Source organism: Macaca nemestrina, chromosome 2, assembly GCF_043159975.1.
Source record: "Macaca nemestrina isolate mMacNem1 chromosome 2, mMacNem.hap1, whole genome shotgun sequence".
Lineage (NCBI taxonomy): Eukaryota > Metazoa > Chordata > Mammalia > Primates > Cercopithecidae > Macaca > Macaca nemestrina.
Window position 1 is genome coordinate 50421076 of NC_092126.1, and position 27893 is coordinate 50448968.

The 27893-nt window shown below is 35.0% G+C and overlaps 1 long non-coding RNA gene across 1 annotated transcript; it reads left to right on the forward strand.

The window, feature by feature from the left end:
- Window positions 1–655: 655 nt before the first annotated feature.
- On the forward strand, window positions 656–27785 carry LOC139361749 (uncharacterized). The gene is made up of 5 exons (XR_011619344.1): window positions 656–715; window positions 5377–5547; window positions 10556–10654; window positions 13214–13336; window positions 27277–27785. It is a non-coding gene; the product is annotated as an uncharacterized lncRNA (long non-coding RNA).
- Window positions 27786–27893: the final 108 nt, after the last annotated feature.

Sequence of the window (27893 nt, forward strand, 5' to 3'; positions counted from 1 at the left end):
GCTGAATAATTGAGACTTGTAAGTAAAATAAAATTAGATTATCTTTAGAACCTTTAATAACAACTTTGTAAACCCCAAGAAAACAGTAACAGTAACATATAAACATAGTCAAAGGAAACAAAATGCAAACTAAAGACTTTTTTTTTTCTTTTTTTTTTTGATGTAGCAAAATGTATCTCTAACGTAGAGGGCAAGGCAAAAGGTTATCCAAATGGTAGACCTCAGGGAATATTTTCCCCTTGATCTTTACTAAAGAATCTACTACAGGATCAACTTTAGACAAACAAAATTATTAGAGAGACTTCTACATAATAACTAGTGTTGAACATTAAATATATCAGTTTTATAAAACTAGGAATACAGAAATATTAAAAGAAATAGATTATAATATGTAACAATATGATCTGGTAATGTAGATATATTTATAAACCTTACAAATGGGGAGAGAATGGGGAGAGCATGCACAAAATTCTTTTAACTATTCAATAATCATATTTTGCGGTAGTATTTTTGTATTGTGATTCTGAGACTATTCTATGTCTAAAATGATATAAAGTAGTTGGTATAAAACAATAGACATAGAATACTCTAATTCTACTATATCCAGTGTCCTTGACAACCAGAATTCCTAGTGGGGAAGACAGGGGATAATGTTCTTATATAGAAGAGATGAAGTACAACTCTCTAGTCTTGAATTAGAACTGCAACTTTCCAGGTATCTTAGTTTTAAAAAGATGTATATGTAATGTAAATATTTGTTCTCCCAACCAAAGGCCTAGAAGCAATGTCTGATGACCAGCCCAGTAGCAATGAACATCTATAATTTCCAGATACCGGTCTTGAAAGAGTGAAACGTTTTTCTTGTTAGGATATTTTGTTTTTCTTCTTGATGACAAGACTTGACATTTATAAGCAACTTCCTCTCTTTCCTTCCTTCTTTTCCCTTCCCTCCCCTCACCTCTCCTTTCCTCTGTCCCTCCCTAACTTCCTTCCTTCCTTCATTCCTTCCTTCTTTCCTTCCTTTATTCCTTCCTTCCTTCCTTCTTTCCTCTTCCTTTTTCTCTCCCTCATGCTTTCTCTTATCACTCCTTCTCTCTTCCTCTCTCTTTTTTCTCTTTCTTTCCGTCTTAGAGAAAGCTTAACAAAGTTTAAACAGCTTAGAATTCTGAAGAGACAAATTGTTTTTCTCTTCTTTCCTCTAGACAATCATTTTGAAAAGATGTCTGTCTAAAAAACAAATCTTTCAAAAATTGACAAATAAGTATTTTTGCCTGCATTGTTGCCAAATTGCTAGAAATAAATAACATTTATTTGTTTAAATTTAATAAATGTAACACAAAACAGGCATTTGAAATAAATTATTTGGTAAAAGGGAAGTCTATGGACTAATTAAAATAATGTTGACAAAATTAAACATTAAGAAATATTACTTCAAAGGAATTTTTAAATATTGCATAAATATACCACATTTTATTCATTATTTATTTATTTAGTATTCAGGGGGGTACAGGTTTGTTATGTGGGTATGTTGTGTGATGTTGAGGTTTGGGATACAAATGGTCCCATCATTCATGTAGTGAGCATAGTACTCAATGGTTTTTCAGTCCGTACCCCCCCACTTCCTTCCCCCTCTAGTAGCTCCCAATGTCTACACATTTTTATGTCCATGTGTATTCAGTGTTTAACTTCCACTTATAAGTGAGAACATACAGTATTTGGTTTCCTGTTCTTGTGTTAATTTGCTTAGGATAATGGCCTCCAGCTGCATTCATGTTGCTGCAGAGGATATGATTTCATTCTTTTTTATAGCTACATAGTATTACATGGTGTATATGTAACACACTTTCTTTATCTAATCCACCATTGATGGGCAGGTTGATTTCATGTCTCTGCTATTGTGAATAGCACTGTAATGAAAATACAAGAACATACAAGTGCATATGTCTTTTTGGTAGAATGATTTATTTTCCTTTGGTGTGTACCCAGTAGTGGGATTGCTGGGTTGAATGATAGTTCTGTTTTAAGTTCTTTTGGGCATCTCCACACTGCTTTCCACAGTGGCTGAACTGATTTATATTCCCACTAACAGTACATAAGTGTTCCCTTTTGTCTGCAGCCTCACCAGCATCTGTTGTTTTTTGACTTTTTAATAATCACCATTTTGATTGGTGTGACATGGTATCTCATCGTGGCTTTGATTTTCATTTCTCAGACAAGTAGTGATACTGACCATTTTGTCATGGTTGTTGTCCATTTGCATGCCTTCTTTTGAGAAGTATCTTTTCATGTCATTTGTCCATTATTTAATTGGATTATTTGGTTTTTGCTTCTTTATTTTATTGAGTTCCTTGTAGATCCTGAATGTTAGATGTTTGCCAGGTGCATAGTTTATGAATTTTTTTCCATTCTGTAGGCTGTCTGTTTACTTTGTTGATAATTTCTTTTGCTGTGCAGAGGCTCTTCAGTTTTACTAGGTCCCACGTATCAATTTTTGTTTCTTTTGCAGTTGTTTTTGGGAAATTAGCCATAAATTATTTGCCAAAGTCAATGTCAAGAAGGGCATTTCTTAGTTTTCTTCTAATATTTTTATAGCTTGAGGTCTTACACTCAAATTTTTAATCCATATTGAATTGCTTTTATATATATAGTGAAATGTAGGAGTACAGTTTTATTCTCCTGTCTATGGCTAGCCACTCATCCTAGCACCATTTATTGAACAGGGAGTCCTTTCTCCATTGCTTATTTTTGTTGACTTTGTTGAAAATCAGATTTTTTTTTTTGTAGGTGTGCTGCTTTATTTCTGGCTGCTCTACTACATCCCAATGGGCTATGTGTTCTGTTTTTCTATGAGTACTGGGCTGTTTTGATTACTGTGGCCTTATACTATTATTGTTTGAAGTCAAGTAATGTGATGCCTCTCGCTTTGTTCTTTTGCTTAAGATTCCATTAGCTATTTGGACTCTTTTTTGGTTCCATATGAATTTTAGAATAGTTTTTTCTTCTTATGTAAAAGAAAATGGCATTGATGTTTTAGTGGGGATCACATTGGATCTGTAAATTGCTTTGAGAAGTATGGCAATTTTAACAACATCGATTCCTCCAATCTGTGAGCAGGAAATGTTTTTCTATTTACTTGTATCATCTGTGATTTCTTTCAGCAATGTTTTGTAGTTCTCTTTGGAGAGATCATTCACTTCCTTGGATAGACGTATTTCTTTGCTTTGAGGATTCTGAAAACAGGCCCCCAATCTCTTTGGGCTTGTAAGGATTTTGCAGAGAAGTCTCCTGCTAGCCTGATGAGGTTCCCTTTTTAAGTGACTTGACCTTTTTCTCTAGCTGCAATTAAGAGTTTTTCTTTCTGTTGACCTTGGTGAATCTAATGGCTATGTGCCTTGGGGATGGTCATCTTGTGGAGTGTCTCACAGGGGTTCTCTGTGTTTCTTGAGTTTGCATGTCCACCTCTAGAGCAAGATTGGGAAATTTTTCATGGATTATGTCCTCAAATATGTTTTCCAAGTTGCTTACTCTCTTTCTTTCCCTCTCAGGAATGCCAATAAGTTATAGATTTGGTCTCTTAACGTAATTTCATATTTCTTGAAGGTTTTGTTCATTTTTTGAAATTTTTTTTAATATTCTGTCTGACTGCTGAGGTGATTTGAAGAACTGGTCTTTGAGCTCTAAGTCTCTCTCTTTGGCTTGGTTTATTTTGCTGTTAATGTTTCTGACTGCATTATGAAATTTTTGTAGCAAATTCTTCTTTCTAGGAGTTCTTTTTGGTTCTTTCTTAAAATGGCTATTTTATCTTTCAACTCTTGGATCATTTTACTGGGTTCCTTGAATTGGGTTTCAACTTTCTCCTGGATCTTGAAACACTTCTTACTATCCAGATTCTGAATTCTATGTCTGTCATTTCAGTCTGGTTAAAAATCATTGCTTGTGGGGGCTGGTGTGTTTGTTTGGAGGTAAGGAGCCATTCTGGCCTTTTGAATGGCCAGAATTATTGCACTGATTCTTTCTCATCTGAGAGGGCTAGTGTTCTTTTAACTGTGATGTAAGATGAGTATAGTCAGTTGACTTCATTTCCAGGTGCTTTCAAATGGCTAAGTTCTGTACAAGATTTTAATTTGTGGCTGATTTTTTGCCTTAAGTTTCACAGGTGCTGTATGCTGGCAAAATATTTTGGGTGTTGTAATTTTGGCTGGAATTCATTAGATGGAAATTAAGAGTGATGACTAGCAGATAGACTTTACTTAGTTGTGTGGCTCTTTTGTATTTCAGCATGTTCTCAGTAGTGCTCTGTGGTCAGGTGGAGAGAGATGATCCTCTTGCCAGTTCTCCTGCATCTTAGGAGAGACTCCTCCAATCACTGGCACTGCACCTGTCTTTCTTTTGTTAGGTATTTCACACCTACAGGGTTCCCTTAGGTAGAGGTTATAGCTGGTAGACAGGCCACACCCTTCTTGGACCAACTCTGTGGAGGGAGGTATGCCCTGCTCCCCTGCCAGCTCATGAATCCAGGTATCTCACCCCTCTCAGTATTCAGAGAGTGCAGGTTTCTCCCCTACTTGGGCTGCACCCATGCTGGTGAGTCTTGCCTAGCTAAGAGCAGCAAATGTGGGAGGAGTAGCACAGATCACCATCCATGTGTTTCCTGGGGTAACACAGAGTTATGCCTGGCTGCATAGTTCAGGCAGTGGTGGCACCACTGTGCTAGAGAAAGGAGCCAACCCTTGTCTGGCAAGAAGGAGTGAAGCAGTCTGACTGTTCCCCAGAACCTTGACCACAGCCTCTGTTGGTGTCATGGCAGCTCATGCTGAGCTGCTCGTGGATCCAAGGCCTGTGGAGTTCCTTCCAGTCTTGAGTGGTACCTCTGCAAAAACTCTGGTTGACTCCCTTTATCAATTTGGAGGCCTGGGGACCAAGGAGTCAGGGAGGTTCTCCCTTTCCCAATATTACACAGGTCTCTGTGGGAAATGTGGATCCCCTGGGGACTCTTATTCTCTCCCCCTTTCCCCATCTCAGGGAGCTTCTCCTGGCTTTGCACTGGTCCCAGGTGGACAGCTGTTTACTTTCACTCTTCTCTGTTCTCCATGTGTCTCCCCACTCACTTAAAGGATGCTGACATGATTTCTCAGATGATTCACTTGAAAAGTCAGTATTTACTCACCACTTCATTTCCTTACTGGGAGAGAAGCACACACTAGCTGCTTCTTGAACCCTCTTACCCAGAGGAATATTTTCTATACAAAACATTATTCACAAAAGTTCTTTAGCTTTATCATATGCTGGTTTTGCTATTTTGAAGAAAATATTATTGATCTGTTCTAAGGCTTTCTGAAGAATAAAAATGATTTTTGTTTGTTTTGACTTCTCAAGTGACTTCTTGTCTAAGTCCACTTGTGCTGCTACACCAGAACACCTGAGGCTGAGTAACTTGAAAAGAACAGGAATATTTCTCACAGTTTTGAAGGTTGGGAAGTGCAAAATCAAGGCACCAACATTTGTTATCTTTTGAGCCTTCTTGTGCATCCTACCGTGGTGAATCGGGTAAGGCAAGAGAAGTCAAATGCTTAGTAAAGTCTCTTTTATAAGTCCTTAATCCTGTTCATGAAAGAGAAGCACTTCTGGCCTAATCTAAGCTCTTAAAACGTCTACCTCTTTAGTATAATAGTATAATATCGCATTGGAAACACCTGAATTTGGAAGGCACTACATTTAAACCACACACCTCTTAACATAGGTCAGATTTTCATTTTATTATTTCTTAACACAGTTTCTAATTTTCTTTTTTGATTCTCTTAGCCATCGACTGATTTCCACTTTCAGGCATTATATGCCTACTAACCATTGCCTACTTTAGTTGAAAGCCTTCATAGAATTGTCAGTGAACATGTCCTTAGCTTTTACCCCTCCTAGGTTCATTTGCAGCTGTTCCAAAAATTCTGAATTTTTTAAATTTCAATATCATTATGTATTGTTGAGGAAACTGATGCATTCCCTGAAAACACATGTAGAATTTACAGTTTTTTTGTTTGTTTGTTTTTGTTTTTTTACTTTAAATTCTGGGATACATATGCAGAATCTGCAGGTTTGTTACATAGTTATACATACGTCATGGTGGTTTGCTGCACCTATGAACCTGTCACCTAGGTTTTAAGCCCTGTATGTATTAGCTACTTGTCCTGATGCTCTCCCTCCCCTCAATGCCCCCCACTCCCCAACAGGCCCTGGTGTGTGTTGTTCCCCTCCCTGTATCCGTGTGTTCTCATTGCTCAAATCCTACTTATGAGTGAGAACATGCAGTTTTGTTTTTTTATTCCTGTGTTAGTTTGCTGAGGATGATGGTTTCCAGCTTCATCTATGTCCCTGCAAAAAAAACATGATCTCATTCCTTTTTGTGGCTGTATAGTATTCCATGGTGTATATGTACCACATTTTTTTTTTTTCTTATCCAGTCTATCATTGATGGACATTTGAGTTGGTTTCATGTCTTTACTATTGTGAATAGTGTTGCAATAAACATACATGGGCATGCATCTTTATAACAGAATCATTTCTATTCCTTTTGGTATATACTCAGTAATGGGATTGCTGGGTCAAATGCTACTTCTGGTTCTAGATATTTATTTTATTAAATTAATCTTCAGTGAAAAGTATCAATTCTTTTAAAAATAAATGCAAGTATTTAAAGACAATACTACAATAAAATAATAATAATGATAATGCTTCAAATCCATCTTCTGTGGTTAAAATTTTTTTGTTGCCTCCAGAATGCATGTTGAAATTTACTCCTTAATGAAGCAGTGTTAGAAGGTATGGCATTTGGGAGATAATTAAGGCATGAGGGCTCCACCTTCATGAATGGGATTAGGCATACTTCTAAGAAAGCGTGATAGAGTGAGTTCATCTCTTTTTGTACTTCAGCCTTTTGCCATGTGAGGGCACAGTGTTCCTCCCCTCCAGAGGGCAAAGTGTACAAAACCCCATCATGGAAGCAGAAAGTAGCCTTCACCAGACACAAAATCTGCTAGTGCCTTAATCTTGGACTTCAGACCTGAAGAACTGTGGGAAAATAAATGTATGTTCTTCATGAATTATCCAACTGTGGTATTCTGTTACAGTGGTACAAACAGACTAAGACATTATCCTATGGGCTATATGGGTGTGTATTAATAACCCAACATCCTCAATATTTTTATCTATGAGAATGGTTATTTTGTAACATTTTCCACTAGCAATCAAGTCATTCTATTCTATGAAGCCCAGGATTTTATGGAATTTCCCACTGAAAATAATTGTTTCTAGGAACACCAGGGGAGAGGGTTCACATTCTACAGATCCATCGTGGTCATCGCTTGTCAAGTCAGCCAGTCAGCTCACTTTGGATCACTCTAGCAGTTATTATAAATAATCTTGTTTCTTTACAATAGCTTCTCCAGGTATAGGTATAAACAGGATATTTCTTAATTTCCCAAAACACAAGAATATACCATTTGCCTAAACCTCAGTGAAATCTTGGCAATAACAAAAGGAAATTACAATGTGAAAAACAAAAACTTCAAATTAGGAACTGGGTTTCTTAGTCTGTTTGGGCTGCTATAACAAAAATACCATAAACTCGGTGGTTTGTAAACAGCAAACACTTATTTCTTGTAATTCTGGAAGCTGACAAGTTCTAACGAGGGCCCACTCATCACAGATCGTGCTGTCTGCTATGTCTTTACATGGTGAAAGAGGTAAACAAGCCTCCTCAGGCCTCGTTTATAAAGGCACTAATTCTATTCATGACTGCTCCATCCTTAGGACCTAATCACTTCCCAAAGATCCCACTTCCTAATACTGTGGCATTAGGGATCAGGTTTCAAAGCATGAATTGGTGTGGGGCAGTGGGAAGGCAAACACTCAGACCACAGCACTGAGCACAACTTTTAGAGACTAACACTAAAACCTTTCTCAAAAGATGCTATCTCCTTAATCCGTCATTTGTCAGCAGTCAAACTACGTCTCTCTAACCAAACTGTCTTTGCCCGTAGATAACCTCTCTCCAATTTTCTCTATCCCAGTGAGAATTCATCAGTTATAAAATAAATTCCGCTCTAACAGTAAACTCCCAAATAACTAATTAATTAATCAAGGTATAGTTCATTTCTCTCATGCAAAAACATTCAGGATGCAGCTTTTCAGAACTGGAATGGGGACTCAGAGGTCGTGTTTTGCTCCTCTGCTATTTTAAATATGCTCCCTTATGGTTCCAAGTTGGATATTTAAACTCCAGTGGCCACTTTCCTAGTCCACACAGAAGGATGGAGAAAAAGGCCTACTCATTCCTTTGGATGAAGATTTTCTTTGGTAGGGCTATGCAACTTGCCTGCTTACACCTCATTGGTCAGAACTTATTTGAAATGACCCCTTTAACTGCAGGCCATGTGCCTTTCTACATAAATTTCAAGTTGTTTTACTGAAGAGAAGGAAGAAGAATGTTTAGTAGGCCATAAAAAGTATCTTTCAAAGGTAGCATAAAATCAAAATATGTTTCAAATTTTTCTCAAGCCTCTGGCCCACTTCTCCATTATTATAATCTTATTATAGTCTGAGATACAATGATGACCCCAGGAAAGAAAGATTTCAACATTATTATACAGAAAATTATAGCTCCTCATAATCTCAAATCTTCCATTCATAGTGAGATTTTTTTTGTTTCTTTTTTTCTTTTTTGAGATAGCATCTCACTCTGTCACTCAGGCTGTAGTGCAGTGGCACAAACACAGCTCACTGCAGCCTCAACCGCTCGGACTTAAGTGATCCTCCCACCTCACCTCCCAAGTAGCTGGGACCACAGGCATGCACCACCACATTTGACTAATTTATGATGATTATTATTATTATTCACAGAGATGGGATTTTGCCATATTGTCCAAGCTGGTTACAAACTCCTGGGCTCAAACTCTTTTTCTGCCTCAGCCTCCTAAAATACTAGGATTATAAGCATGAACCACCATGCCTGGCCCATAGTAAGATTTTTATCTGTACATACAAAGAGGTTCATTGAGAGTTGAACCAAACAAAAGAATTGTCTGTCTCCAAAGACAAAGTATTTTTTCTCTTTCAAATTTAATAGAGCAAATATGTTGACATCTATCAAAATAGTGTGTGTTTGTATATATATACATATGTATACAAATGAATGTGTTTATATAATATGAATATACATATATATCTATGTGTATATGAGACAATGAGGATATGCAAATATAATTGTTATGCTCCCTGACTGGTGAGATTATGTGTACATTTTAAGAGTTTTATATTTGTAAAATTTCCTGTGATGAACTTTTATAAATTATAGTAAGAAAAATTATGCTTACAAATCTATATATTGATGTTTAATACATATGTGTTAATGGATATTTCTGGTTCAGAAAAAGATATCCAGTCGACAAACGGGAACTGTAAATTGTAGGTTTCTGATGAGCAAACAATCATAACTGTAAGTAACAGCAGGGCGGGATTCCTAAATTTTATTTAAAAGTAAAGGATTTACCCTCATTAGTATGCTCGTTTAATAAACCTGCAGCTTAGAGACTTCTTAATTAAGTATCTCCTGGGTGTACTGGGCTCTGTAAGTTAACAAAATATGGAATTCTCCTTTTCTGTATTACATGTTGTTAATGCTAAGATATGTACATTGCAGTGTCTTTGCAAATTTATTTTCAATCTTTTTATAATTGTGTTTCTTTTTTCTGTGAAAGCAATCTTGCTTTAGAAGATAAAGTAAGATAAATGTATATTTGTATGTTAATATAGATGTATACTTATGTGCATATATAGTACATATCATCCATACATAAAATATATAAACTTTTATATATACGTGTATGTGATTATATATTTATACACATGTATATGTGTTTGTGTGTGTATTCATATAATCTTTAACATTCCTGTGTTTTCCTTCCATGTTTTTCCAAAACCTCATTGAATCCTAATTAAATATGATAGGGATGCTGAAATGGCTGTTGACACGATCATGTCAGTCAGAATATTTAGTTAATGGCTGAGAATAGAACCTCGCAGAAGCCGTGGTCTATGTGGTTGTGCTTGCCTCCACTCAAGTGTGACACTGCAAACATTAAACATTCAGTGTGTCATGGCCACTGAACAATCAGAATAGACATCTATTCAATCAGAGCAAACATCCAACCCTCTTGTAACCCCGCTAAATATCAAACCTTGTCCTAAAGTGTTTGGTTTACATGGTGCAAGTCTGATAATATTTTTTTTTTTACAAAGTTTGGAGTGGTTTTTAACAGTGAAATATAAATTTTGAAGTATTTCTTATCCCATGAGTGACTGAGCCAATGGACAATGAATATCTAGTCTTTCTCTTTACATTCATTCACAGACGGTCCCTAGACATTAACATGAGCTATGTGAGGAATGGGGCAAAAGGAAGACCAGGAAATTCATAGACTTCCAAGCTTATGAAGCTAGTCACACGATAATCAGAAAGTTCTTTTGCTGTTTTGTTTATTTGTTTGTTTTTCCTCTTCCACAGATTTCTTGGCTGGGATTGAATAACCCGAGGAGTATGTTGCAGAATCATTTCTAGGGGCAAATGGATGCCAAATTGGCAAACATCATGATGACCTATATGGTATTGCCTAACAGAATCTTGGTCATTTCTATTTTAAAAATTTTTTTTGTCTATAATTTAATCTTTTTAGAACTGTAACCATAGCAGGAGTGAAATTAGTGCTAGGGGCTTGTGAATCAATATTAATAGGTATGTCAGCTATAGACTTTACTTTTTTCTTTCACTTAAAATTAGCATATGGTTATTATAAAATGTAACAAAAATCATCAGGATATAAATAATAATTTTAGTATGTTTATAGGTTTCTTTTAATTTCAAGTGATCAGAAAGTTAGAGGCAAATTGTGCCATCCCAAGAATGGCTTCTTTGTTTAATAGGACTAAACAAAGAAGGAAATGGATTGGATCACATAATTTAAAAGTCTGCGGGAAAGACCTGGCTTCACACATAGCTTGATCTGGGGGCACAAAAAGAGTCACAAACAATGTTTCTTTTCACATTTCTACCCTGCTCTCTGGAGTATTGGCTCAATTATCAGCTAGCTTCTCTCCTTAAGATGGCAGTTATCTTTGGTTTAAATCCCCCTAGGGGCCTGGCACAGGCCTGTAACCCCAAAGCTTTGGGAGGCCAAAGAGGGAGGATCACTTGAGGAAAAGAGTTCAAGACCAGCCTGCCCAACATAGTGAGACCTCATCTCTACAAATTAAAAACTTACCCAGGTGTAGTGGTACTGCCTCTAGTCTTAGTCACTCAGGATGCTGAGCCAAGAGAATCGCTTGAGCCCAGGAGTTCAAGTTTGCAGTGAGCTATGATCACACCGCTGTACTCCAGCCACTCTGGGCAACAGAGTGAGAATATGTCTCTAAAAAATAAATGAACAAATAAATCCTCCTAGAATTTGTCTCTTTCCATATTCCCATGAAAAGTTTCACCACATCTTTTTTGGAACTGACAGGACACCTGACTAATCAGGAAAATACAATGCTCTAATTGGTCATGTTTGATTCCAACCCATCCCAAGAGTGGCTAAGGGTAGAGTTTATGTCCAGAGAGTAAGATCATAGTATTACCATATACCAACTATAAGTCAATAATCAACAATGATACATTTTCTGAGTCACATAGACTAAGAAACTTTACTACTCACAGACCATTATAAAAAGACCTACAGAAGTGTCTAATTCTGCCAGAAGGAAAGTAAACTCAGGAGGAAGGATGGAATACAAGAAATAACAGCAAAAAATGGATGAGGTATTTCAGCAAGTTTAAGAAACTACTCGTGGTAGACAGAATCTTGGCCCCCCCAAAATGTGAAAGTCTTAATTTCCAGAACCTGTGACTATGCTACCTTACCCTCAAAAGGAACTTTGCAGATGTGATTAAATTAAGGGTCTTAAAGATGGGATTGTCCTCAACTATTTGTGTGAGCTCAATGATATCCCAAGAACATTTATAAAAGAGACAGAAGAGGTCATGGAGGAGGGAAGGTGCTAGGCCATTGGCTTTGAAGATTGAAATAGGAACCATGAACCTAGGAAAGCAGGTAACCACTAGAAGCCAGAAAAGGCAAGGAGATAATTGTCTCCTGAAGTCCCCAGAAGGAATATAGCCTGCCAACATCTTCATTTTATATTTCTGAGTACCAGAACTGAAAGAGAACAAATTTGTATTGTTTTAAGACACTAAGTTTGTAGTAATTTATTACAGCAGCATTAGGAACCAACACATTGCTGATTGCAAAAACTAAGTTTGCTAGATTGGCAAACAAAAGATGGGATATCCAGCTAAATAATTTTGTTTATATGAAATTCAAGTTAAACTGGGTATTCTATATTTTGGATGGCAACACTGGTAAAACCCAATTTTTTTTGTTTAATTTTGTTTTGTTATGATATTAAGAAAATAAGTAAATAACACACACACACACACACAGTAACAAAAAATAGTACAAAAAATAGTATAAAAAATAGAAAAGGTATTTAATGGGTAGTTTAAATGATGACAGAAGTGTTGGTAGAATTCTTCCATGGCAAAAGTTACATTTTAAACGGGCTCAGGTGGCTTTGTGTAGAAAAGAGATATTCCTGCCTGGAAGAGAAAGGCAGAAAAGGATTATTTGAAATAATGCATAATCTAATGAATGAAGTGTGAGAATGATTTAGAGTTAACATGAGGCAAATTACCTACCCTCTTAGTCTTAGTTTTCTCATCTGTAAAATAGAGAGACAAATAGTACTTTCATTCCTCATTGGGGTGGTCTGGGGATTAATGCAATAATGTGTGTATAGTTTTTGAACTAGTATTAAGGAAATAATAATTAGTAAACAAATGTTTGGCTATTATTATCCTGACATCTACCAGTTGTCAGTGTCATCGTTATGTATATATACACAAAGTACCTTCTTTATTTGGGACACTGATTATTCCAACTGTATTCTAACCAATTATGTTTAACTGATATGTATTTAGATGATATAGACAACTTTCCCTCAGTCTCACTGTTCTTCCCACATTTTTAAAAAAATTTCATTCTAAGATCATCTTGTATTTTAATAGTACTTTTCACACATCTAACATTAATTTCCATTCTTTCCTCCATTTCATCAATGAACATCTAAGTTACCTGTGACCAGGATGTACTACATTGCAGACAACTCTTTATCTTATTTTTAATTTTATTTAAGAGATGTGTTTCCTAGTTTATTGACTAATAAGAGTGAAGAGGCCTGGCCAAACTCTGTGGTAAGTGATAAGTGGCCATGTTTGATGAGAATGTGACCATAACTTACTTTATGATAGAAAATTAATTTTGCACTTGTTTCATTCTATCCTTTTCTTTCTCCTCTTTGGTGTTTCAACATGACACAACTATTTGAAAGGTAAAATAATTTTATGATTTTGCCAATATATTTCCAAAGGATGAGATTAATGATTTGATTCAAAACTGGAAAGATTAAGCTGAATAGGTGTTAGTATCATAAACTTAGCCTTCAGTTTTCATTTTTTTCTTATAAAATATTCAATTATAATTTTAAGGTGACACTTATAATTTCATTGTAAGTAATATAGTACTTAATATCATGTAATGCAATTTTTAATAATCTGGTAAACTACCTGAGCTTGCACATTTTTCTTGAAGATGCCACTGCTATTTTTTATAATCTTCCATATCCACTCACACACAGTTTTGCGGAAACAAAGCTGCTGAGCTAAATGTTCACAGAAACACAGCTCCTAAAGATTTATCAAGTTATTTTAACAGCACTTTTAACTAGCATAAAATGTATTTGCTGCTAGGAGATTCATTAACTGATATATCACTCTAATAACTAAAAGTATAAATACCTGGAATGTATTTTTAATTCAAAACATATAGGGATTTTTTTATTTGAGAGTAATTTTAGAGTGAAAGGGGAATTGATAATTGGCCCAGTTCCCCCATTCTGCAGCTAAAGAAACTGAGTCTCAGGTACATGAAGAAATTTTTATCAATGAAAAATGTGACTTTTCTAAGTAATACTTAGGGAGATAGTATCATGATCTACATTATTTCTATATGGCTCGACTTTTCTGTTTTGTAGATGGTTAATTTTTTTCAACAAATTTTGATGTGCTAAAATATCCAGCAAAACATGAATACTATTGTGCTCTTCAATCTCTCTCACATATTATTCATATTACATTTCTGTGATTCCAGATGTAAAAACCAGGAGGTACACCGCAAGACATATACAATGGCATTCCAATTTTCTTAAATATCTGTGAACCTTTCCTCTTCTTAAAATATCTATGCAAGTCTCAACTGGAAAAGAAATAGCAATTCCATAGATTTTTATACACACTTTACAGCCAAAAGAATATTTCTATAGCCTTATCTGGCTTTAACTTTTTAAAACAAAATATCGAGACATTAGCAAACTCTGGAATCAGAAAGCTGTATTACAGTGAATTTGAGCCTGTGACTGTATTAAAGTGCATTAAAGTGAAGTAAGACTGTCTTATCAGTAATGATAATCTAGCATCTACAACCCCTAGGAAATACGTGTGTGTATATACAGTCAACCAATGTAAAATATATATGCACACAGCAAATGCATGTGCGCACACACTTTTTAAAAATGTAATGATCCTGCAGAGCCAAGCTGAAGAAGATAGACTTACCTCATACTAATCCATGTTTTCTAGCTTCATGGGGGTTTAGAAAATTTTCTATTGGGCTTTCTTATCCACTGCATTAAAAGAAAAAAATCAAGGACTCATTTGCTAAGCCACAAAGCCTGGCCCTCCTCAAGCCATTATAAGCTGTGGATATGCTGAATATGAAAGAAAGACATGAATGAAAATGTGAACACTTTCTGTGGGTTATAAAATTCTGAATACAATGTGGAGTCCTTTCTTGAAATGAATACTCTTATGTGTGTAGGTATATAAGCTTTACACGCAAAAAATGTATAATAACATATATGTCTTAATGTGTGCATTTTAAAACAAATTTTTATAGTCTGACAGTAATTCTTTCTATCATAAACTGTTATTATATTTGAAATAATTATGTTCCTCAAGCACCTGGTTAATCTTTATCTTAAATTCTGTATCAGCCAGGTGTCCTCTTAGGGATCACATAAAGATTGGACTTCGTTTAAGTGTGAAATAATCCTGTTGCTTCTATCTGAGAGTGAATGAGCCCAGGATTAGATCAGATAAAACACACTCAAGCTAAAGTGCACAAGGTGGATTATGCAAGAAAAGAGGATTTAGTGAAGAACGGATCCACAACTTTTTGTTAACATAGAGAATGGTGGCTTTTGTAAGAAACATTTGTGGAAATTCAACTGGAGCTTTAAAAGCTGTGTCTTTTGTTGTACATTTCTCTGCATACATTTGCTTTGTAGTTGGGAATGCTAACTTTGGAAGCCATGCTGGGCCAGGACTCATGCTCATTTTGCCTAATGAAAGGCTAAGGATGTACTTTTACTCATACATTCTTGTTTTGTCTTCTTTGAAGTTTATTAAGCTCTCCTGAAAGATGTGAAGTTCATTAGGTTGTTATTATCATGACCACAAATTAAATATCTGTTCCCTGGGGAGTGATAAGCTTCAAGAATAAGCTATACTTACTATAATATTTACTTAATTACTAACATACTGCTTCTTGTTCTTAATATAAAAACATAGCACACCTATAAAGGTCTATTCAGATATGTTCAGAATTTAATGATATACTTGTTTAATTATTAACATCCTATTGCACCTTCTCAAAGTTACAAGTTATATATACAGCAGATAGTTACAGAAGCAAGAGATGCTTTAAGCATTATGGTAAGGTTTTGCACTAGAACTTCTAAATATCATAACTCTGTGTTACTCTCTGAGGTAGAGTTTCTCCTGTATTAGGAATGTTCCCTCACCTTTGAACTGCCAGGCACAATGCTGTAATGACACTATCTGTTTGTATGTGACATCTTTAGTTCCAGCATTTCTGTTTTAATATAGAAGTCATTCAAAGGGTAAGATAAATAGACTTTTATTGCATCTATTGTTTTTAGTTTGTGATAGAACCAATCAGTGGCAGCTCTAACTTAGAGATTAAATGATTACCATGTCCATTCCACTCATTTATTTCTACCTTACTAAAATTAATTTGTTCAGTATCCATGTATTCTGTGATCAACCAAATGATTATCTATTGGAAGCCAGTGAATACTTCTTATACCTGCTTTTAAAATGAAGCACCATGTGTTAAAAGCTTAATGTGTGTTTTTTAATGTGTGTTTCTTTTAATGTATATTTCTTTTAATATGGACTTAAAAGTAATAATGAAGTAGATATGATCAAAAACACAGGTAATTCTTGAGGCCTGGCTATAAAAATCATTATTTACAATAATCAATTTTTGATTGAAAGACTATTTTAATACAACTGAGTTCTCAAAAATAAGAACCATCTCTTTTGCAGAATTTTATTTTGCTATAATTTATTCCTAATAATGAAGTATTAAGGCATAGCTACCATTCTATAGAAATACTGCATATTTGTACACTAGAAGAGAACTAGTCCTACTTTCACTATAATGGGATGTGATTCAAAATGAGAAAAAAAGTCTGCATACTTCTGAATATCTGTCCCACCAGACCACCAAATATAGGTAATTTTTATCAAGATAATATTTTATTATATATGTATTTGTGGGATTTAACTTAAAATGACCTAAATTTGAGTCATAAATTTAAAAATTAACACATTAAGCTGGTAAAAGGTGAATGACCATTCAGCATTTATTGTTTATAAATGTAATGTTGTATAATGCAATGAATGAATATAAAAATAGCTCAACTACTGCAGGAAAACATGTGAGGAAATTTCTATCTGTGGGACTTCAATAAGAGATGGGTGTCTGACATCCTCATTTGGATAGTGAATGAGTTGGTAACTATTTTTGCAGATAAATGATGTCATGATTTTGCTTTAGCTCTGAGAAAATTTGAGCCAAATGCATGGTCCGATTGTCTTACCTCTACAGGAATGCTTAGCATGCATTTTTGCATGAAAATTCTCCTCACAGATTATTTTTTCTTAATCATATTTTCCCTTAAATCAGATTCATTTACTTATTTATATCATTATTTAGTATCAAAGATATTTTCATAGGTTTCTTTAAATCCTCTGTAGAATAGAACAGAAAACAGATATATAAACAATGCTATGGATGATTAATAACTCTTGATTTATTTAATCTTAATTCTTACATTAAAGTTTTTATTATAGTTCACAAAGTGCAATTTGTATGCATACATTTTCTCACTTAGTTTTGAAATATATGGTAGTTTAGCCAGAGTTGAATAAGATTTTACATAGTTTTTATATATTGCTGTAAATATTTTATATATTTATGACTGTGATTCTCAAAGAATGATCAATTAAGTAGTCCACAGAGACTTTGTCAGTTTGGAAAGAAGAATTTATACATTTTTTTCATGCAAGTTTTAGAAATTTGGATTTTAAAAAACTAATTATTATTATTATAAAAATCTTGGGACTTGCTTATAATCTTTATTATAGGTTGGGTTACACTTCAAGAATGTTCTTAGCAGTTTATCTCAGCTGTATGACAGCTTACGTTAGGTATTTTTTCATATCACTGAGTATTATATTTTACATGCATTAAATCTGTATGTTTTATATAATTATTAGGTTGTTAGTTCCCTTTAAAAAAATTTTAATTTCTAATGACTCAAAAGTGGTCCATTGAAGAGCCAAAGTCTTGAAAATTAAGTGATTGTATTCAAAATAATGCCATAGTTTTAGATATTGAACAATTCTCCAATGAAACTATAAAATGTAAATTTATATGTGTTCGAATAAGAGACAACATCATGATGTCTTTGAAGAAAACTGGGACTGCAAATTGTGACATGTAATATCAGAAAACTTGGTTTTATTTGACCAACTAGGGGCCATCCTAATCTTCAGGATATTGTCTGTTATAAAGTATGATCTAATAGCAACACAAAGCTATGAAGACTTTAATGCCATTTTCAAAAATCACAATAACCTCACTTGTAAAATAATCAGATTTTTTTCAGAACAATCAGAAAATTATGATTTTCAGTATGACATTGATGAACTGTTCTGCTAAAATAGAAGATGACCAAAATTTACTATTTTCCGTAGAGCAAAACCATTTGCAAGTCACACATTGTCAGAAGCATATAAAACCATCTGCAAAGAGACAAATACTATGCTCAGAAGCTAACAAGGCAAGCTGTTGGCAAAACCCTTTTATCGAATGACTTTTTTTTCTTGGTTTTGTTTATCAATAGCACACAATAAGAAGAGAAATACATTGTGTGGGCAAGAAAAGAGACTTTTGACTTATATTTGGATGAAATCTCTAGTTAAAAAGTGAGAATCTACTCAATATATGTTCAAGAAATTATACACTCAATGAGTTACTATCATATTAATCTTTGAAGACCTAAATTACAGGAGAAGCATACTTATTTTATGAGCCATGTTGTAGATTGGAGAAAATGCTCCAGGCTCATTTCTGAGTGAACACAAGCAATGTGTGCATTGGGAAAGGTATTGCTGAATGAATTAAAATGGTGCTGCCAATCCTCACACTGCTTTGCCCACATACTGCTTTATTCACACAGACCAGTTGGTGGTTAACATAATGCCTTCTGACTTTGATTTAGTGCTGAAGGAAATGGTGAAAATTGTGGTCGAATGATGCTAAACATTTGAGAAACTGTGTTAAATGTCAGGCTCTTATACTGGCTTACTAGAATTATTGTCAGAACCTTTCTAATTACTTTTTGAAACCATTCTTGTGTCACTCTGATCTAAGGGTTGGCAAACCTACTCTGTAAAGGATTCAATAGTAAACACTTTTAGCTTTACAGGGCATATGGTCTCTGTTGCAACTACTCAACTCTGTCTTTGTAAGAAGAAAGCAGCCATAAACAATATGTAAACAATAAGTGTGGCTGTACTTGGACAACAATTTATTTACACAAAAGCAAGTCGTGGGTTGGATTTGGCCTGTGAACTATAATTTGCTGACTCCTGCTGATCCATATCATACTTACTCCAGAGTGATTAATGTAGAGAGTATAGCACACCTTTACTTAAAAAACCTTCAAGGGTCCTTTATTTTGTCCATTATAAGGCCTAAATTCTTTTGTATGATATTCAGGATCCTTTTTTATTTGAATCATCTCTCCCTTTTCAATCTCATCTTTTCCTGTTCTTCCACATGCCTTTTATTGAATCAATCAAGCTGTTTGTAATATTTTCAATGTGCCATGTTCTTTAGGCCTCTGTGCCTTAAAAGACCTGCATACTCTGAGGCAGCCTTGACCATAAGACTTAACAGTTGCACTGTTATGATTTGTTCATGTCTGGCTCCTGAATTACAGGGTGAGCCCCTTAAGGGAATAAAGAACATTATATTTATTTTTGTATAGATAGTGCTTAGGATAGTGCTTGATCAATCCTAGATGCTCAAAAAATGGTTGTTGAGAAATAGTTGAGCAATTGAAGCTCATCCAACAATGAATGGATTAACTCTGAAAGTAGTAAATCATCTACTTAAGTAAAAATTGAGGCAGAAATCTGAAGACCAACCACATGGAAAAGAAGTGTTAGAGTACACGTTAAACTTCAGTAAAGTTATTTACACTTTAAACTGAATTATTTTTAAAAGTTCAGTTGCATTAGAGTTGGTGGTTTCTTAATTCAAATCTAACTCTGATTACTTGACACGTGCATTTTCTAAACTTTTTTTGCATTTTTAATTAAAATGCTAGTCATCATTTATATAGTGGGATTTATTAAAATGTTCTAATTGTATGTGTTTTTCTTCCATACACAATCATTCAAGAGGTAATTTTTGTAAAGTTCGAAACAGGAAAAAAAATGTGTCTGATTTCTGTTTCTAGTGAGGATAGGATAGCAGGAATTGGATTTACCATTTCACCCAAAATAACCAAAAACTGGACAATATATACATAAAAATGTTTTCAAAACATTGGATATTGGACAACAGGGAACAGTAACTTGTCTCTGAGAAATGAAAAACAAGTAAGTCGAGCATCACGACTTGCTATCTGGAAAATTCTTCCAGATTGCAGTGTGGAAAGGAGGAACACAGAGGGAGTTGGGACTCTCCTTGACTTCACAAGAGCTTGCTGGGAGTCCAGGAATTTCAAAGCTACCTTAGGTGAGAAGAGAGCTGTACATAGAGGGAGCTCCAGATATCTGCTGAGGCCCTTCCTGAGGATTTGACTGAATACTGATCAGTGCTTGTATGTAAAGAAATGACCTGAGATGAGGGAAAGAATTACCCCAAAGAATTGGAGGAAACAATTCTCAGAGATAACAGAGAAATGGAAATGATGTCCATGCCTATCAGAATTATGGGTGGAAAACTCAAAATTCACAGGGAAATAGGCAGAGTATTGAGAAGAGTTTAGCTTCAATTGTGAGCCTAAACTTAGCCCTAAACTTAACACTGTTCTGGTGTTGCCCATTAAAGTTCAAAGAAAACCTGCAAGAATGACACTAACTTGACCACTTCTCGGAATCAATCTTAACAAAAGGGTAATATTTACAATGTCTGACAAATAATAAAAATTATCAGGTATGGAAGAAGCAGATATGACCCATACTCAGGAGAAAAATCAATAAATTAAAATTAATGCAGAATTGACACAGAGAGTAGAATTCGTAGATAAAAACATTAAATCAAGTATTATAACTGAATTCTATATATTCAAATTAGTGGAAAGATTTAAATGGTTATGTGGAGAGATTGAAGAAATAAAAAATATCTCAATTGATCTCCTAGGGATAAAAACCATAATGTCAGAGATGAAATCTACATTGAATAGGATTAGACATTACAGAGGAAAATATTGAACTTGAAGACATAACCGCAAAAACGACTCAAAAATGAAGCACAGAAAGAAAAAAACAGAACAATAAAACATTTTAAAAAGTTGGGGAGAAGTAACTTCAAGAGTCCTAATATACATGTAAATTAAGTGCTTGAAGGAAAGGAGAGGGAAAGAAAAGCAGAAAAAATAGAGACATTAACGGCAGAAATTTTTCCAAATTTGATGAAAACTGTAAACACATAAGTCCAAAAAGACCAACGAACCTTAAATACAAGAAACAAGAAGAAAACTAAAAGAAACTACATTATAACCAAATTGCTTAAAACTAGCAATAACAAGAAAATTTTAAAAGCAGAAAGTAAAAAGACACATGATATACAAAGGAACAAAGACAGATATGACAGTAGATGCTTTTCCATTGTTTTCTGTCTTACATTGTTTTAACTTGCAACAATGTAAGGCAGAAAACAATGGAGAAACATCTTTAACCTGCTGAAAGGAAAAACACAAAGAACACAAAATTGTGGACTTAGGATCTTTGCCTAAACTATCTTTCAAAAATAAAGTTGAGTTTAGTGGTATCTCAAAAAGTTAAACATATTTACTAAGACCCAGATATTCCACTGGTGGGTATACACCCCAAATAACTGGAAAATATTATAATTATAATATAATTGGAAACTGGGACTCAAACAGATACTTGTGCAGCAATGTTAATAGCAGCATTATTCAACACAGCCAAAATGTGAAAACAACCCAAGTCTCCTTGAACAAATGAATGGCTCAACAAAATGTGTAATATACATACAGTGGAATATTATTCAGTCATAAAAATGAGTAGAATTCTGGTACCTGCTATAACATGGATGAAACTTGAAAACATTATGATGAGTGAAATAAGTCATACACAAAAGAACAAATATTATTTAGTTCTATTTATATGAAATATCTAGAATAGGAAAATTCATACAGTTAGAAGTAGATTGAAAATTACCAGAGGCTGAGAAGAGGAGGCTTGGAGAGTTACTGCTCACTGGGTAAAAGGTTTCCATTTGCTGTGATAAAAAAAAAATTGGAAATAAATAGTGGTGATAGTTGTATAACATTGTTAATTCAATTAATTCAAATTTAACTTAAAAATAGCTAAGACAGGAAATTTTATCTTATATTTATTACCCCAATAAAAAATATTTTAAATATTTAAAATGTCATTGTTAAATGCCCAAAGTTGTTTAAAACACTGTTTGGCAAACATTATGTATCAAAAAATGAAACAAACTACACCAAGCTGAGATAAAGATTCTATAAGACATACTAAAGCTGAAAGAGACCCTCTCCAGAAGACCTGCACTACAAGAAATGTTAAAGGAAATATGTTAGGCAGAAGGAAAATCATACCAGATAGAAATATGAATCTGGCTGGGCATGGTAGCTCATCTTTGTAAATCCCAGCACTTTGAGAGCCTGAGGTGGGAGGATCGCTTGAGCCCAGAAGTTCAAGACCAGCCTTGGCAACATAGTGACACCCTGTCTCTACAAAAATAAGTAAATAAATAAATAAATAAATAAATAAATAAATAAATAAATAAGCCAGGCATGGTGGCACACTCCTGTAGTCCCAGATATTCCAGAGGCTGAGGCAGTGAGGTATGATTGCACCTCTGCAGTTTAACCTGGGTATCAGAGAGTGACAGAGTGAGACTATGTCTCAAAACAAACAAATGAAAACAAACAAACAAAAAAACAGAAACTGAGAGTGCCAAAATGGTAACTACATGGGTAAATATAAATACTTTTTATCATTATTTAAATTATTTTAAAGATAACTTTAAGTGGCAAGTGGCTGGGCTCAGTGGCTTATGTCTGTAATCCCAGCACTTTGGGAGCCCAAGTTTCGCAGATCGCTTGAGCCCAGGAGTTGGAGACCAGCCAGGGCAACACAGTGAAATCTGTCTCTACAAAAACTACAAAAGTTACCTGGTTTGGTGACTTTTGCGTGTAATTCCAGCTACTTGAGAGGCTGAGGTAGGAGAATCCTGGGAGGTTGAGGCTTCAGTGAGCTGCGATGGCATCACTGCACTCCATCCTGGGCAATAGAGCAAGGCCCTGTCTCAAAAAAAAAAAAAAAAAAAAATTAAAGAATAACTTTAAGGAAAACATAATAAAGTATTTCCAGACTTATAACATATGTAGAAGCAGTACTTATTACAGTAGTGCAAAGTCTACAAGGGAAGAAATGGAGAAATACTGTTGCAAGGTTCTCATATAATACATAAAATGGTATTATATCACTTGAAAATGTACCATAATAATTTAAAGATGTATACTACAAACCCTAAAGTTACTACTAAATAACAAAGTTATAGCTAATGAACTAATGAAAGACATATATAGGAATCATAAAAATAATAAAAAGGAAGCTCCCTCAACAAAGGTAGAAAAATTAAAGAACACATAGCATGAAAAGAAAATAGTAATTTTATCAATAATCTCCACATTAAAGGGCAGAGATTGTCAGATTATGTTAAAAGAGCAAGATACAACTATGTATTGCCTATAAGAAAGTTACTCTAAATACTAAACACAAATAAATTATAAATTAAAAAGATGCTAAAAGATATACCCTGCTAAAAGTAATAAAAATAAAACTAGAGTAATTATATTAAGATCAAACAAGTACATTTTAGAGCAAATAATATTACCAGGGATAAAGAGAAACTTTCATACTGACAAAAGGATCAGTTCTTCACGAGGACATAACAATCCAAAACGTTAATGTATCTAATAGTGGAGCTCCAGATACATGAAGTAAGTAGACAGGAAATTATGTAGGATATAGAAAACATGAAAAACACTATTGATCAGCTTAACTTAATTGACACTAATACAACACTCCACTCCTACCCCCAAAACACTAATATGTCTTTTAAATACATGTGAAACATTTCCCAAGGTAGATTTAAGTTGTACAAAGTATGCTGTCCTTCTGAATGGAACTAAATTATACGTCAGTAATAGGAAGATATCTGGAAAAACTCCCAAATATGTAGAAACTAAAGAGCATACTTTAAAATAAATTACACAACCAAAAAATTAGAAAAATGTTTAACTGAATTAAAATGAAAACACAGTATATCAAAATATTGCAGTGAAGCTAAATGTAGATTTATAGTACTAAACACCTATTATCAAAAATAAGAAATCTCTCAAATCAATAACCTCGACTTCTACCTTGTAAAATAGAAAAAGATCAGATGAAACCAAAAAAAAAGCACAAGAAATGAAAAATATAGATCAAAGAGGAAATCAATGAAATTGATAACAATCAATGGAGATAATAAATAAAACAAAAAACTGCTTTTCTTAGATAATAAAATTTATCAATCCTCCAACTAGTCTGCATCCCCAAAAAGGAGAGAAGATGCAAATTAACAATATCAAGAATGAAAGTGGAGACATTATCAAAGATTCTAAAGATATTAAAATGATAATAAGAGAATATTATGAACAACCTTAGCCAATAAGTTTGACAATTTAGATTAAATAAATGCCTTCCTTGAAAGAGAAGCTATAAAACTATCAAGGGTCACTCAAAAAGTAAATAACCTGATAGCCTTATATCAGTTTTTAAAATTGTAGAAATTGATTACAGTTAAACCTGTTTACAAAGAAAACTCTAGGACCAGATGGATTCACTGGAAAGTTTTCCAAACATTTTAGGAAGAAATAACATCAATTATACACAACTCTTCTATAAAATTGAAGAGGAGGGAACATTTCCCTACTCGTTTTATGAGACTGACATTTCTCTGGCACTAGAACTAGTAAAACATTTATACGAAAAAAAGTACTTACAATATCCTTTATTGATAGAGATTTTAAAAAATCTTAATACAAGGAAATGGAATTCAACAATGTATAAAAAGATTTACTATACCACACCAATTGGGATTTATTCAAGAAATGGTTGAAGATTCAAAATTCAATCAATATATTTCACTATATTAACAGACAAAACCATAAGAAAACCATATAATCATCTTAATAGGCACACAAAAAGTATTCGACATAATGCAACATTTATTCCAGATTAAAAATAAAGACTTCCAGCAAAGCAGAAATTAAAGATGTAGTAGTTCATTTTGCATTGCTATAAAGGAATACCTGAGACTGGGCAATTTACAGAGAAAAGAGGTTTATTTGGCTCATGATTCTGCAGGTTGTACAAGCATGAAACCTGCATCTGCGTGGTGTCTAATGAAGCCTCAGGAAGCTATTACTCATGGTGGGAGGTGAAGGGGAAGCAGGAATTTCACACAGCAAGAGAGGGGGCAAGAGAGAGAGATTGAGGTACCAGGCTCTTTTAAACAATTAGTTCTTCTGTGAAGTAATAGAGAGAGAATTTACAAGCCATTCATGAGGAATCCACCCTCATGACTCAAACCCCTTCCACTAGCCCCCATCTCCAACATTGGGGATCACATTTCAGCCTGAGATTTGGAAGAGACAAACATCCAAACTATGCCATTCTGTCCCTGGCCCCCCAAATCTCATGTTCTCACATTGCAAAATGTAATTATTCCTTCCCCATAGTTCCCAAAAGTCTCAACTCATTCTGGTATCAACTCAGAAGCCCAAAGTCCAAAGCCTCATTTGAGACTCAAGGAACTATGAGTCCTCAACTATGAACATGTAAAATCAAACTTAAGTTATTTACTTCTGAGATACAATGGTAGTACAGGCATTGGGTAAACATTCCCATTCCAAAAGGAAGAAATCAGCCAAAAGAGAGGGGAAATAAGCCCCACACAAGTCCAAAACCCAGCAGGGAAGACGTTAAACCTTAAAGCTTTGGCATAATCCTTATCTCCATGCTCTGCATCCTGGGCACACTGGTGCCAGGGCTGGGCTCCCAAGACTTTGAGCAGCTTCACTTCCATTTCTTTTCTGGGTGCAACCCATGTGGCTGCTCTCAAGGATTGGAATCACATTGTTTCTAGGCTAAGGGTGCAAGTTGCAGGTGTCTCTACCATTCTAGGGTCTGGAAGGCGACAGCCCCATTCCCATAGCTCCACTAGGCAGTGCCCTACTGAGGTCTCTGTGAGAAGGCTCCAGCCTCACATTTCCCCTCAGCACTGTTCTAGTAGAAGCTCTTTGTTAGGTCTCCACTCCTATGGCAAGCTTCTCCTTAGGCACTTAGGCTTTCCCAAACATCTTCTGAAATTGATGTGGAAGCTGTCAAGCCTCCTTTACTCTTGCATTCTGTGCACCTGCAGGCTTAATACTACATGGAAGCCACCAAGGCTTATGGTGGCTTGAGCTCTCCAAAGTGGCAGTACAAGCTATACTTTGGGCCCTTTGAGCCACAGCTGGAGCTGGGGCAGTCCAGACGCAGGGAGCAGATTCTTGAAGTAGCACAGGCCAGTGGCATCCTAGGGCCGGCCTATTCTTTCTTCCTAAGTCTCTGGGCCCATGATGGCAGGGATTGTCCCAGAGGCTTCTGAAATGTCTTTGAAGACTTTTCTCCTTTGGCTTGGATATTAGCACCTGGCTTTCTTTCAGTCATGCAAGTTTCTCTGGAAGGTCTTAGTTCTGCAGCCCATTTGTATTCTTCTGCTGATGATGCCTTTGTCCTTCTCTGCACACAGGATGGCTGCAATTGTTTTAAATTGCTATGCACTGCTTCTCTTTTAATTATATGTTCCAACTTAAGTCATTCCTTTGGTCCCATGTCTGTTGAGGGCTGTTAGAGGCAACCACGTTATCTCTTAAACACTTTGTTGCTTAGAAATTTCTTCCACCAGATACTCTAGGTCATCAATCTTAAGTTCAACTTTCCGCAAATCTCTAGGGCATGAATACAATGTAGCCAAGGTTTTTGCTAAGGCATAACAAGGTGACCTTTACTTCATTTTCCCATAACGTCCTCATTTCCATCTGAGACTACATAAGCCTAGCCTTCATTGTCCATATTTCTATCAGCATTTTGGACATAACCATTTAACCAGCCTCTAAGAAGTTCCAAACTTTCTCTCATCTTCCTATTTTCTCCTGAGCCATTCAAACTCTTCCAACCTCTGCCTGTTACCTAGTTCTGAAGTTGCTTCCATATTTTCAAGTATCTTTATAGCCATACCAAACTCCTGGTACCAATTTTCTATATTAATCCAATTTCCATTGCTATAAAGGAATATCTGAGACTGAGTAACTTATATAGTAAAGTGTTATTTTTTTGTTTGTCTGTTTGTTTGTTTGTTTGTTTTTTGGCTCATGGTTCTGCAGGCTGTACAAGCATGAAACCAGCATCTTCTCAGTGTCTGGCGAGGCCTCAGGAAGCTATCATTCATGGTGGAAAGTGAAGAGAGAGCAGGAGTATCACACAGAAAGAGAGAGGGCATGAGAGAGAAAAGGAGGTGCCAGCCTCTTTTCAACAACTAGTTCTTGTGTGAACTAATACAGTGATTATTCACCCATCACCCAGGGGATGGCACCAAGTCATCTATGTGGAATCTGTCCCCATGGCCCAAACCATTTCCAGTAGGCCTCACCTCCAACATTGGGGATCACATTTCAACATGAGATTTTGAGAGGACAAACATCCACACTACTTCAGAAGAAAATTCCTCAACCTGATAAAGAAAATCTACACAAAAACCCACATTTAACATTATACTTAATGGTGAAAGGTCAAATGCTTTTTACCTAAAATAAAGAACAAGTCAAGCATGTCCACTTTTACCAATTTTCTTTACAATTGTACTTGACCCATGGCAATAAGTCAAGAAAAAAAATAAAAAGTACCCAGGTTGGAATAGAAAGAACAAAACTGTCATTATTCATATATTGTATGATCATCTGTGTAGAAACTCTAATCGAATCTATAATAAAAGTTATTGGAA